Source organism: Nycticebus coucang, chromosome 6 (genome assembly GCF_027406575.1).
Source record: "Nycticebus coucang isolate mNycCou1 chromosome 6, mNycCou1.pri, whole genome shotgun sequence".
NCBI lineage: Eukaryota > Metazoa > Chordata > Mammalia > Primates > Lorisidae > Nycticebus > Nycticebus coucang.
Window position 1 is genome coordinate 100,591,715 of NC_069785.1, and position 14,758 is coordinate 100,606,472.

General features: G+C 39.7%; 1 pseudogene across 1 annotated transcript; it reads right to left on the minus strand.

Moving 5' to 3' along the window:
• Positions 1–8,474: 8,474 nt before the first annotated feature.
• Positions 8,475–9,309, minus strand: LOC128587316 (inositol monophosphatase 1-like; annotated as a pseudogene). Its single transcript, XR_008380571.1, has one exon. The product of XR_008380571.1 is annotated as an inositol monophosphatase 1-like (transcript).
• Positions 9,310–14,758: the final 5,449 nt, after the last annotated feature.

Genomic DNA, 14,758 nt, shown 5'->3' on the forward strand with positions numbered 1-14,758 from the left:
TTTCATAAGCCTGAAAAAGACTCAGAACATGAGCACTGAGCACAGTTGCTGTGTTTCTGCTGCAGTGATATAAATATGACCTTCCACGAAAATACGTGTCATGGCCAGAAAAGAAATTCAAGGCAGTAGATTGGGTTTCAGAGTCCCCTTCACTAGAATATGTTGCCTCTCTGGTTACAGTGAAGTAAATATAGACCAGACTGATTATGTGAACACATTTTTTTTTTAACTTAGCCCGTCTTTAATTATTTCCCAGCCAACAGAAACGAAATCAGCCCAGCTGTAAGTAGGTCTGGCAATCCCTTTCCCTCCAGCCTCAGTCATCCCCCTCCTTTTCAAGGCTAATTTTTCTTCTTCTGCTCTTGAATTCATCCCTTTCTGTCTTGCTAAACTATCTGTCCATTTTCTTTCTGGTTACTTTAATGTCTTTGGTCTCTACAGGTTCCTTTTCCTGATAAGCACAAATATATAACTGTTCTCATAACTGAAATGATTTCCTCAAAGCCTCTGCTTCAGCCTCTCTTCCTGTCGCCAGGCCTTAGAAAAAGTGACTTGGCCGGAGCCCATCCCTAATTCAGATTGGTTCTGAACTGAATACATAACCAATCATGGCCAAGGAAATGGAAGAGACTGGAAATAGGGTTTCAGAAAGATTTCTGTAGTCCAGTTAAATGTTAATATAAAAGCCCAGAGAAGAAAAAGCCTCATGTTAAGAAACTTAAAGGTAAAAAACCAGCAAGATGAGGATGGGGATTAGGAAGACATAAAGACATGAGGGCGTCCTTAGTGATGTCCTTGAACCACTGCAGCTAAAGGGGAGACTCCTTTCTCCAGGATCACTTCACATTTCCAGAGGTCTACAGAGCTGTGCATGCTGCTGCTTGCAACCCAGAGATCCCAATTGAAACAGTCCCTTGAAGAGATCTTTGAGGATCAAGAGATAATTCTGAATGTAATGTGTCAAGCATGTAGCAGACTTTTATTTTACAGCCACTACCCGACAGTTTTTTCTCCTGTCATTCCCAGTTTATAAAACCTGATTTTACTTAGGCAGAAACAAGCTCCAGGCCTCAGAGAAAAAACTGCAATAGGTCTCAATATATCTCTGTATATCTGAGTCCCCTTAATTCCTGTTCTCTTTCCTTCTCCCAGCTAGGTGTCATCCCTAAAATCTCTGGTTCCTACCACTCACATCCGTGTAATCACCAAACTCTGTAGAATCGATTTCCTTTTTAGTTTCACCTTGCTACTTTCACTGTAGCTGCCCTGGCTTAAGAACCAAGCTCTGCAACTTCTTTTTTAGCTTAGACAACTGCTCTTCTCATCTCTGCTGCCTGTTTAGTTCCCCTCACTTCATTCCCGCACACCCTCCAGACTGAGCTACTAAAATGACCAAGCTGAGCTCGTCACTTTTCTGCTTAAGGTCGCCATCCTTTTCCTCCCCAGGCACTGGCTGGAGATACCTAGACTGGGGTATGAGAGCGCAGCCATGCCATTCCACCTGTCCTTGGTACCTCCTTCATCAAAAGCCCTCTTTGCCCTGGTTCTTCAGGAGTCACATTCTCTTCCTGCTTGAGTTCCTGGCTGAATTAATCACTCCCTCTTGATGGGGTTTAGGGCACGTTGCCCCCAATATGGCAAGTCGGCACTAGAGAAAGCAGCAGAAGCCAGAAGGCCTCTCTCACTTTCCCCTGGCCCTTGTCCCCTGACTCAGGACATGATTTCCTCAAGCCAGAGCTAGCCTCCCACTGCCCAGAGGGAGGGAACAAGAGGAACATTTTAGCCCTTGAAGGCACACACACCAGGAAGAGTCTGAGTAAGGCCTTGCTGAGTTGCCCCAGTTTGTTACCATTAGACCACACCCCCTCAGTCCAATCCTACTTCCCCCCAACTACCCACTTCTTTATCAGACTTAGCACAAAAATACCCACTTCCTTGTTTCACTGAGCTTTCATTTCCAAAGGCCCCCCGTGTCATGTGAAATTTATATTAAATTTGTATGCTTTTCTCTTATGAATCTATCTTTTATTATAGGTGCCTCGATTATAATCCTAGTGATGGGTAAAGAAAAATACACAGTCCCCTACAGTCTCCCATGCACTTTGAACCTTTTTCATACTTTCACTGTTGTGGTTTTTTGTTTGTTTTAAAATGGGATCTCCCTCTGTCACTTGGGCTGGAGTGCAGTGGTGTCATCACAGTTCACTGCAACCACCTCCTCCTGAGTAGCTGGGACTACAGCCATTGTGTGCCATATAATGCCTCGCTAATTTTTCTATCTTTTTGTGGAGATGGGGTCTTGCTCTTGCTCAGGCAGGTCTCAAACTCCAGGCCTCAAGAAATCCATCTGCTTTGGCCTCCTAGAATGCCGCGATTACAGGTGTGAGCCACCGTGTACTATCTACTATTGTGTTTTGCTGGTTTAATTTGTTTACACATCCCCTGTAGATTGTGGGCAGCTTGGCGCTTATTCGCTCTTCCCATTTTTATTACCATGGTGCCTAGTACAGTATGTAGTGTATTGCACACACGCAGCACATAAACATGTATTGAATAAATGATTGAGTTTTAAATGTGACCGTGTAGGGATTCAGTTAACTCTCCTGTACTTTGAGGCTGGTTATGAAATGTATAGTTTATTTGGTCCCCATCTTCTGTTTTCTCACTTCTTTCTAGTTCCTGACTTTGGGCCATTTTCTCCACACCAGTGTGTGAGGAGTGAATGTGACACTCAATATTACCATACACAGAATTTGTATTGTCCGAGTTTCATTATTCAAGATCCCACAGTTAGAGTTTACAGAAAGTAGCAGAAGTCATCCATGCTCCAAAACTTTCACTAATGAGCAGGTCCCCACTGCGTCAGCCCCAGAGTTTGTCTGTCTTGACCACTGAGTCAAAGGCTTCTTTCTAAGCTGCTCCTGGACTGTTGGAGTGTGGAATTTCCTGCAGTTTAAAGTGATATTGGGCAATGGCTTATTTATAAAAATAAGAATTTGATTATAAAACCAATTAACAAATGAAGAGCAAAGTAACAAAAATGAAGATGTGATAAGTATTTCAAAGAGGGTGATTTGAACATGAAAAGATAAAGAGATGCCTTTGGAAACACTACTTACTAATCCCTTGACTATTTGTGCACAGCCACCCTCTTCATGATCTTGCTGCCAAGTTCAAACACACAGGGGCTGATGTTGCATTATGCCACCTGCTCATTTCATTTATTTACTTGTCAAAGTTATGTGTGTGGTTTTTTTGTTTGTTTTTTGTATTTTCTTTTTTTAAGATTTTTCTTTTTTTTTTTTTTTAGAGACTGAGTCTCACTTTGTCACCCTTGGTATAGTGCCATGGCATCACAGCTCACAGCAAACTCCAGCTCCTGGGCTTAGGTGTTTCTCTTGCCTCAGCCTCCCAAGTAGCTGGGACTATAGGTGCCCGCCATGACACCCAGCTATTTTTTTGTTGCAGTTTGGCTGAGGCTGGGTTCAAACCCACTACCCTCGGTGTATGGGGCCAGAGCCCTACTCACTGACCCACAGGCACCACCCAAAGTTATGTGTGTGTGTGTGTGTGTGTTTTGCAGTTTTTGGCCAGGGCTGGGTTTGAACCCGCCACCTCCGGCATATGGGGCCAGCGCCCTACTCCTTTGAGCCACAGGCGCTACCCAGTTATGTGTGTTTTTAATAAAAATAATAATAGATGACAAGGCTTGTAATGAAAATAGGAATTCTTTCCCCCACCTTTACTACCCCTGATTTCTATTCTGAAAAGGAATATCTTTCAATGGCTGCTTTTGCCCCAGTATTTGTTTCTTTCTTCTTCTTCTTTTTTTTTTTTTTTTGCAGTTTAGGGCCGTGGCCGGGTTTGTACCCACCACCTCTGGTATATTGGGCGGTGCCCTACTCCTTGAACCACAGGTACCACCCAGCCTCAGTATTTCTAAATAACATGTTTACACTGGTATTTCTCAATTTTTTCAGGTTTAGATGTTATCTATTCACTTGCTATGATAGAATATGAGGCTGTTTTCTTACTTCTTCTCACCACTTCAGCCTCAGATTCTCTGATGACAGACTTTTTCTTCTCTTACTATCTTGAAACACACTAGGTAACCTAAAAATTTCATCTCTTTCCAGAGACAGCTCCTCTCCTGTCCTCCAGGCCAGCTGTCACCCCATCAGCCCAGGGATCCCTTAGCCTCATTCCTGTTTCCTCAATCTCATGCCTTTCTCTGCATTGTGTACCCCTTTGTTTTGATAGGGTAGATTCTGCAGTAGCTTTCTGTGAAAAGACTTTTAGGAGTTAGCTTTTTTGAGACCTTGAATTTCTAAAAATGCCCCCCCCCTTTTTTTTGTCCCTCTCACTTGCTAGTTTAATTTTTATTTATTTATTTATTTTAGAGACAGGGTCTCCCTCTGTTGCCCAGGCTGGAGGGCAGTGGCATCACCATAGCTCACTGTAACTTCAAATTCTTGGGCTCAAAAGATCCTTCTGCTTTACTCTCCTGAGTAGCTGGGACTACAGGTGTGCACTACCATGCCTGGCTAAGTTTAAAAATTTTTTCATGGTGATGGGGGTCTTGCTATGTTGCCCAGGCTGGTATTGAACTCCTGGCCTCAAGTGATCTTTCATCTCAATCTCCCAAAATGCTAGGATCTAGGTATAAGCTGCCAAACCTGGTTAATTTTTCAAGTTAAAGTCTCACCCTATCTGTGCTAGATAATATGAGAAAACTACTAAGCACATTAAAAATTCTGGTAAAATAGAACAAATCTCTCAAACACACAGCTGAGCCTCCAAGAAAGTAAGTGAAATCCCTAGACTAAGAAAAACTAAACTGTAGGGCCTGGCTCTACGAACAACATGGTATAGCTCTAGGGAGGTTGCTGGTTCAGTAACGTGGAAACTCAGTTTTTATGTGTACACCAGTTTAGGTGACCAGGCTTTGAATTTGCTGGATGCAGAAAATCGAAACTGACATCTTTGCAGGGAGCTAGGGCTTTTAAAAGTGACGCATACCCATGATAAAATGATGAACTGGCAAAAAATTTCCCTGCACACAGGGAGACAGAACAAAGCTGGTATGTTTGGCCTGGGCTCAGAGCAGGGGAAAAACTCTTGCTTGTAAAATTACCGCCATTTTCAGCAGGCAAGGTGTCTCAAGCGTGTAATCCTGGCACTCTGGGAGGCCGGGGTGGGTGGATTGCTTGAGCTCAAGAGTTCAGAACCAGCCTGAGCAAGAAAGAGCAAGATCCGGTCTCTACTAAAAATAGAAAAACTAGCCAGATTTTGTGTGGGTGCCTATAGTCCCAGCTACTCGAGAAGCTGAGGCAGGACAATTGCTTAGCCCAAGAGGCTGAGGTTGCTGTGAGCTATGACTCATGGCACTCTACCAAGGGTGACAGAGTAGGAATGTCTCAAAAAAAAAAAAAAAAATTACAGCCATTTTGGACCATTACTCGAGATTTAAATTTCCACAACCAGCATATTCTAGGAGAAATGAAAACTTAAACCCATCTGATTCTTCTAGCAATAAATTGCACCTTTAGCTTGTGTCTGATTTGGGTTTAAAGACGTTGTGTACAGCTGTGCATAAGGACACCATTCCTCAGAGTGCAGACTGGAGATAACTGGTATCAGCTCTGGGAAATCTGTTAAGGATTCGGATTCTTGGGCTTTGCCCTAGAGCTAACAAATCAGAATATCCGGGAGACTACATTTTTAACAAGTTTCCTAAGTAGTTCTCGGGTGCACCAAAATCTTGATTATAGCTGAGTGAAGTGACTCCTCAGGCTTCTTTGGTTTCAAAGCTCACCAGGTCAGCAGAGGAACTGGCTGGAGCTGGCCTTGGCCTAGTGGGCTAGAAATAGATTCCAACAACACACACACACCCTGCACCTGGCCATTGTGCTTTGAGACATTGCTGCCTTGGAGGAACTCCTGAACATGCACATGAGGACAGAAGGACAACTAACACGTGGTAGTGAAAAATTAAAAACAACTCAGAGGTCTGTCTGTGGGTGAATGAAAACTAAGTTGCCAGAAGAGGCTTAGTAATATAGGTACTAGTTCTTCTTTAAAGGTTTGGTAGAATTCTGACATAAAGCCATCTGGTTCTGGGCTTTTCTTTTTAGGGAGATTTTGTATAGTTGATGCTATTTCAGAACTTGATATAGGCCTGTTCAACATTTCCACTTCGTTCTGGCTAAGTCTTGGTAGGTGGCGTGCTTCCAAATATTGGTCTATTTCCTTCAGAGTTTCATATTTCTGAGAGTAAAGTTTCTTGTAATATTCATTAAGGATTTTTTTAATTTCTGAGGGGTCTGTTGTTATTTCATCTTTACCATTTCTGATTGATGAAATTAGAGATTTTACTCTTTTTTTCCTGGTTAGGTTGGCCAAAGGTTTATCTGTTTTATTGACCTTTTCAAAAAACCAACTTTTGGATTTATTGATCTGTTGTATAATTCTTTTGTTTTCAATTTCATTTAATTCTGCTCTGATTTTGGTTATTTCTTTTCTTTTGCTGCGTTTGGGGTTGGAATGTTCTTCCTTCTCCAGTTGCTTGAGATGTCCCATTAAGTTATTAAGTTCCTCTCTCTCTGTTCTCTTGAGGAAGGCTTGCAGTGCTATAAATTTCCCTCTTAGGACTGCCTTTGTAGTATCCCAGAGGTTCTGATAATTTGTGTCTTGATTGTTGTTTTGTTCCAAAAATTTGGTGATTACCTTCTTAATCTCGTCTATAACCCATCTATCCTTCAGCATAAGGTTATTTAACTTCCATGTTCTTTTTTTTATTTAAAATTTTATTTATGGTTGTCTTAATTAAAATAAATTTAATTGTAAAAAACAACCTATCATAGAATAATACAAGTATCAGATGCAACCATCCCAATACAGTAATTATAGTATTCAAACCTTACCATCATGTACACTTAACATTCTGCTACATGTACACAACAATAACTCTCTACCTTGCTTGAAGTTTATAGAAGCACTTTTCATTTTATCAAACACAGGCCTCACATAAACTTATAATAAAATTAAATTGTCATGTCAATTTCACATGATAAGGAACAAGGCTAAACAATAAATTCATCCTTTAAAAATACCTATAACCAGTGCAATTTTCTTTTTGAGTCTAGTAGGCCAAAGACTATTGAAGACCATTTAAAGGCTGATTGGAACCTAGTAGTGAAGTTAAACAAGGAGTCTGGAAGAAACAAGTAGTTCAATATCAACAGCACAGTATATTTGCCAGCATGAATAAATTAGTGTAAACATCTTTAAGACGTGAATGTTGAATTGAGTAAAATGTCATACTCTATCTAATTATATCGGATACCTGAGGAGAGTGCTTTTTGGAAAGAGTTTTATTCTGTTGCACATCAGGGACTTTAAAGCAAATCCAAACACAATGAAAAAGTGGTTGGAAAATGCATTCATTGAAGAAATGATAAACAATGGTATTTGAGACATGGCTTTGCTCTGCTGCCCAGGTTAGAGAGCACAGGTGTCACATCATCATAGCTCACTGCAACCTCAAACTCTTGAGGCTCAAGTGATCCTCCCGATTCAGCCTCTGGAGTAGTGATCACAGGGATGTGCCACCATACCTGGTTAAATTTTCTATTTTTTGTAGGGATAGGGTCTCACCATGTTTTTCAGGCTGGTCTTGAACTCCTAGCTTCAAGCAATCTTTCTGCCTGGGCCTACCAAAGGGCGGGAACTATAGGTGTGAACTACCAGGTTTGGCCAGGCAATGCTATCTTGTAGTATAGTAAGGTAATGTGTAATGTTAGAAAGAGAACTAGACACTTTTTACTTCAAAACCTAAAGCAAAAATACAGAATAGTGGGAGCTTATTACTTTATGTATCTATTATAACTAAGAAATGTTTCCTTCAAATTATTCATCCTTACAATGTCTGTAGAGTGCCTTCTATTTCATAGGTACTATACTAGGTGCTATGTAGACACTGATGAATAAAATAAGTAAGGTTCTCTGCAAAGAGAAAAATTAAGGTCTAGGAAGTACTCATTATATCCTTAAAGATTTAAATAAACATAGCTTTTAAAACTAAAAAGAAATATTTTTTCCAAAAAGGTAACTTTCTGAGTATCTGTGTGTATGTATACAAATATCATAAGTCAAAATTCCAGGGGACCACAAGGACTCAGAAATGCAAAATTGCTAATTGATTTTTTCAGTTGGTGTCCTCCTTATCTGAGGAACTGTACTTCCTATGCATTTTTCCTAAAGTACATTCTCATATGCAGAATTTTTTAAAACAATGAAACAAATATTATATCTCTTCTTACAAACATAGTCTTAGTAAACATGGACTGTGTTCCAATTTTTTAATCTTGACAAAGACAATTTAAACCAAGCGTATCATACATCTGAAAAAGATACCCATCAGCAAGTCAGCAGTGTGGGGAAAGCAACTGTGACTGAACGTGAGGCTGTTGTCATTATTCTTCATCATCTCGTCGTAAAGGTACAACCTGAATTTCTTTGGCTGTCCTTTCTGCTAATGTTCTACTACTTGCAGCAATTACCCTTCATGACATCAAATCAAATGGTCCACCTGTAACATCCAGTAGCACTCTGCCAGCTTCAGTAACAATAATTCCAGCTCCTGCAACATCCCAGCAGTGAATTCCCATTTCAAAGTATGCATCGGCTCCTCCAGTTGCCACAAGGCACATATTGACAGCTGCTGTTCCAACACTCCGGATCCCATGAACAGGAATGCAAAACAGCCTTTCCATATTAGAAAGAATAATTCTGACAGTCTCTGGTGTTCTGCAAGAGCCCAACTCAGTCACCAAGAGTGATTTGGTAATATCTTCTTGTTTTGAAACCTGTAGTTTTTGACCATTACAAAAGGCACCTTTTTCTTTCCTGGCAGTGTACATCTTATCTTCCACACAACTGTACACAACTCTAAATTCTATCTTTTTATTTACAACAAAGCCAATCGAAACAACTACAAAAGGAAATCTATGTACAAAGTTGGTTATTCCATCAATAGGGTCAATGATCCACGTGGGGTTGTCAGTTAAGACACATTTTTCCACAGCTGCCACAGACTCCTCACCAATGAAACTGTGAGAAGGATACTTTTCCTTTATGGACGAAATAAGCACCTTTTCAACTTTTTGGTCAGTAACAGTAACCAAATCAGCTGGAGAACTTTTTAGCATAACATTCTTTTCATTTTTTTATAGCTTCACAAACCACCTCTCCAGCTTGTCTTGCTAGGGTTACAGCATAATCCAAGCATTCCTGCCAAGGATCAGCCATACCAAAAATATAGAGGAAGGAATCCTTTAAAAGCGGGCAAGAACTGAGGTGCCTCAAGGCGTAAAATGCTGAGTTCTGGGGAACAGTTCTTTCCAAACTCTTTTATACTTTCTTCTTAAGCTCAATATCAGCTCCAGTTGCAGTGCATCCTACTCGCTGGATGCCTGGCGTTATCCTAGCTTCCATGTTCTTGTATGGGTATACACATTCCTGTTGTTATTGAGTTCAACTTTTATTCCATGATGGTCTGAGAAGATGCAAGGAATAATTTCTATTTTTTAAATTTGCTGAGGTTAGATTTGTGGCCCAGGATGTGGTCAATTTTGGAGTATGTTTTGTGGGCTGATGAGAATAATGTGTATTCAGTTTTGTTGGGATGAAATGTTCTGTAGATGTCTGTTAAGTCCAGATGTTGAATGGTTAAGTTTAAATCTAAGATTTCCTTGCTTAGCTTCCTTTTGGAGGATTTATCCAGCACTGCTAAAGGGGTGTTAAAATCTCCAACTACTATGGAACTGGAGGAAATCAAATTACTCATGTCTGTTAGAGTTTCTCTTATGAACAGAGGTGTGTTCTGGTTAGGCGCATAAATATTAATAATTGAAATCTCATCATATTGAGTATTACCTTTAACAAATATGAAGTGTCCATCCTTATCCTTCCTTATTTTGGTTGGTTTAAAGCCTATTGCATCTGCGAATAGGATTGCAACACCTGCTTTTTTCTGCTTTCCACTTGCCTGGAGTATAGATGACCATCCCTTCACCTTGAGTCTATATTTGTCTTTTAATGTAAGATGCGATTATTGTATGCAGCAGATATCTGGCTTGAGTTTTTGTATCCAGTCAGCCAACTTGTGCCTCTTTAGAGGACAGTTTAAACCATTCACATTAATTGAGAATATTGATAAGCCTTTCGAGAGTCCGGTGGACATTTTTAATCCTTTTGCGACTGTGGAAGTTGGAATTTGATCAAAATTTTCTGGGTGGGTTTATTTTTGTGGTGGAGGATTATGCTGGTCTTTATGGAGGATAGGTCTGAGAATATCCTGGAGAGCTGGTTTAGTTGTGGCAAATTTCTTCAACATGTGAATGTCATTAAAGTATTTAATTTCTCCATCATAAATGAAACTCAGTTTAGCTGGGTACAGGAACCTGGGTTGAAAGTTATTTTGTTTTAGGAGATTAAAAGTCAATAACCATCCTCTTCTAGCTTACCTATATTACTAAACCTCTTCCAAAATATAGAAAAAGAAGGAATACCACCCAACACATTCTATGAAGCAAACATCACCTTGATCCCCAAACCAGGGAAAGACCCAACAAGAAAATAAAATTATAGACCAATATCACTAATGAATATTGATGCAAAATCACTCAATAAGATCCTAACAAACAGAATCCAACAACACATCAAAAAAATTATATCCCATGACCAAGTGGGATTTATCCCAGGCTCTCAAGGCTGGTTCAATATAAGTAAATCTATAAATGTAATTCAGCACACAAACAAACTAAAAAATAAAGACAATATGTTTCTCTCAATTGATGCAGAAAAAGCTTTTGATAATATACAGCATCCCTTCATGATCAGAACACTTAAGAAAATTGGTATAGAAGGGACATTTCTTAAACTGATAGAGGCCATCTACAGCAAACCCACAGCCAATATCGTATTGAATGGAGTTAAATTGAAATCATTTCCACTTAGATCAGGAACCAGGCAAGGTTGCCCATTGTCTCCATTGCTCTTTAACATTGTAATGGAAGTTTTAGCCATTGCAATTAGGGAAGAAAAGGCGATCAAGGGTATCCGTATAGGGTCAGAAGAGATCAAACTTTCATCTTCACAGATGACATGATTGTGTATGTGGAAAACACTAGGGATTCTACTTCAAAACTTTTAGAAGTGATCAAGGAATACAGCAATGTCTCAGGCTACAAAATCAACACCCATAAATTTGTAGCCTTTATATATACCAACAAACAGCCTTATATATACCGAAAAAACAGTCAAGGACTCTATTCCTTTCACAGTAGTGCCAAAGAAGATGAAATATTTGGGAGTATACCTAACAAAGGACGTGAAAGATCTCACAAAGAGAACTATGAAACTTTAAGAAAAGAAATAGCTGAAGATGTTAAAAGACATACCATGCTCATGGCTGGGAAGAATCAACATTGTTAAAATGTCCATACTGTCCAAAGCAATATATAATTTTAATGCAATCCCTATTAAAGCTCCATTGTCATACTTTAAAGATCTTGAACAAATAATACTTTGTTTTATATGGAATCAGAAAAAACCTCGAATAGCCAAAACATTACTGAGCAATAAAAACACAGCAGGAGGAATCATGCTACCAGACCTGAGACTGTACTATAAAACGATAGTGATCAAAACAGCATGGTACTGGCACAAAAACAGAGAAGTAAATGTCTGGAACAGAATAGAGAACCAAGAGATGAATCCAGCTACTTACCATTATTTGATCTTTGACAAGCCAATTAAAAACATTCAGTGGAGAAAAGATTCCCTATTTAACAAATGGTGCTGGGTAAACTGGCTGGTGATCTGTAAAAGACTGAAACTGGACCCACACCTTTCACCATTAACTAAGATAGACTCTCAGTGGATAAAAGATTTAAACTTAAGACATGAAACTATAAAAATACTTGAAGAAAGTGCAGGGAAAACTCTTGAAGGAATCGGCCTTGGTGAATATTTTATGAGGAGGACTCCCCAGGCAATTGTGAAGCAGTATCAAAAATACATTACTGGGACCTGATCAAACAAAAAGCTTCTGCACAGCCAAGAACACAGTGAGAAAGCAAGCAGACAACCCTCACAATGGGAGAAAATATTTGCAGGTTATACCTCTGGTAAAGGTCTAATAACCAGAATCCACAGAGAACTCAAAGGTATTAGCAAGAAAAGAACAAGCGATCCCATCTCAGGGTGGGCAAAGGACTTGAAGAGAAACTTCTCTAAAGTTCCAGACGCACAATCTACAGACACATGAAAAAAAGCTCATCATCCTTAATCATCAGAGAAATGCAAATCAAAACTACTTCGAGATGTCACCTAACCCCAGTAAGAGTAGCCCCAGTAGCCCACATAACAAAATCCCAAAACCAGAGACGTTGGCGTGAATGTGGAGAAAAGGGCACACTTCTACACTGCTGGTGGGAATGCACACTAATACGTTCCTTTTGGAAGGATGTTTGGAGAATACTTAGAGATCTAAAAATAGACCTGCCATTCGATCCTATAATTCATTTACTAAGTATATAACCAGAAGACCAAAAATCACAATATAACAAAGACATCTGTACCAGAATGTTTATTGCAGCCCAAATCATAATTGCTAAGTCATGGAAGAAGCCCAAGTGCCCATTGACCCACGAATGGACTAGCAAATTGTGGTACATGTGTACCATGGAATATTATGCAGCCTTAAAGAAAGATGGAGACTTTAACTCTTTCATGCTTATATGGTTGGAGCTGGAACATATTCTTCTTAGCAAAGTATCTCAAGAATGGAAGAAAAAATATCCAATGTACTCAGCCCTACTATGAAGCTAATTTATAGCTTTCATATGAAGGCTATAACCCAACTATAGCACAAGAATATGGGGAAAGGGCCAAGGGAGGGAGGGTAATGGGTGGGGCCACACCTAGGGTGCATCTTAGAATGCAGGTTGCAGAATACAAATGTCTACGTACAATAACTAAGAAAATTTCATGAATGCTACGTTGAACAGTTTGATGAGAATATTTCAGATTGTATATGAAACCAGCACATTGTACGCCTTGATTGCACAAATGTACACAGCTATGATTTAACAAGAAAATAATAATAATAATAATAATAAAAAACCCTAAGTTGCTGTTTGGTCATGCAACAGAATAACAGTGAAAATGAATGAACAAGTGTATAGAAATCAGTGTATTTAAAAACTCAAACATTAAGAGAGAATGGACTGTAAGGATATTATTTATGTAAACTTTTAAATTAACTCCCCCATATATTGTTTATGTATATGGTAAATGTATATAAAGGTGGAGTACAGGTGCTCCGATTTCAGCATAGTGATTGCTTCTAGAGACAGAGGGAGAGGACTGGGAAGGGGATTTCAGTTTTCTTTCTTTCTTTCTTTTTTTTTTTTGTGACAGAGACTCAAGCTGTTCCTTTGGGTAGAGTGCTGTGGCATCACAGCTCACAGTAACATCCAACTGCTGGGCTTAAGTGATTCTCTTGCCTCAGCCTCCCAAATAGCTGTGACTACAGGTGCCTGCCACAACACCTGGCTTTTTTTAGTTGTAAGTGTCGTTGTTTGGCAGGCCCAGGCTGGATTCGAACCCACCAGCTCTGGTGTATATGGCTGGTGTCTTAGCTGCTTGAGCTGTAGGCGCCAAGCCTCAGTTTTATTTCTTAAACAAAAAGGATTTGAAGCACCTTTTCTGCCTGTCCCCCCCACTCCGAGTTTTTATCAGCTACTATTCTTACAATACTAAAGGTTCATGATATTTACATTTTATTTAGTAATTCTAATTAAGTTTTCTATGTTTTGCCTATAATTTCAAAAGTTGAAAACTTTTAAATAGCATATTCAATTTTGTGACTATGGAAATATTTAATATTATGCACCAAAAAACTAATTGTTACAGCTCTTTTAGTTTTTTTTTTTGAAACAGAATGTTAAGCTATCGCCCTAGGTAGAGTGCTGTGGCGTCCTAGCTCACAGCAACTTCCAACTCTTGGGCTCAAGCAATCCTCTTGCTTCAGTTTTTTCACAGAGCTGGGCTTAGAGTCCCTTGGTGGCTACTCAGCTGAGGTGAGAGTATCACATGAGCTCAGGATTTCAAGGCCAGAGTGGGAAACATAGCAAGTGTGTGTGTGTGTGTGTGTGTGAATGTGAGTGTTTGAAATACAAAAGTTTTGATTTAGTCCTTGTCCCAGCTCACCTTTTTCATGTCAAATTATCCTTTATTTCTTTGCTTATCAAACCATAATGTTTTATCCTTATTTATCAACATAGAATATTTCTTCTGTTTTGCCAGCCACTATTACTTCAAACTCCATATTACCTCATTTGTATTCAAACTTAGTAATATAAAATGATATCCTAGAGCATTGCTTGATGGATATTCCCTTTGATCAAAGCTGGCAGATCAATTCAAGTTGGCAGGTGAGAAGAAACCTATTAATGAGTATTGTTGGGAAGGTTTATGGGGTGATGTCCAATCTTTTTTTTTTTTTTTGTAGAGACCGAGTCTCACTGTACCGCCCTCAGGTAGAGTGCCGTGGCATCACACGGCTCACAGCAACCTCTTAACTCTTGGGCTTACGCGATTCTCTTGCCTCAGCCTCCCGAGCAGCTGGGACTACAGGCGCCTGCCACAACGCCCGGCTATTTGATGGTTGCAGTTTGGCCGGGGCTGGGTT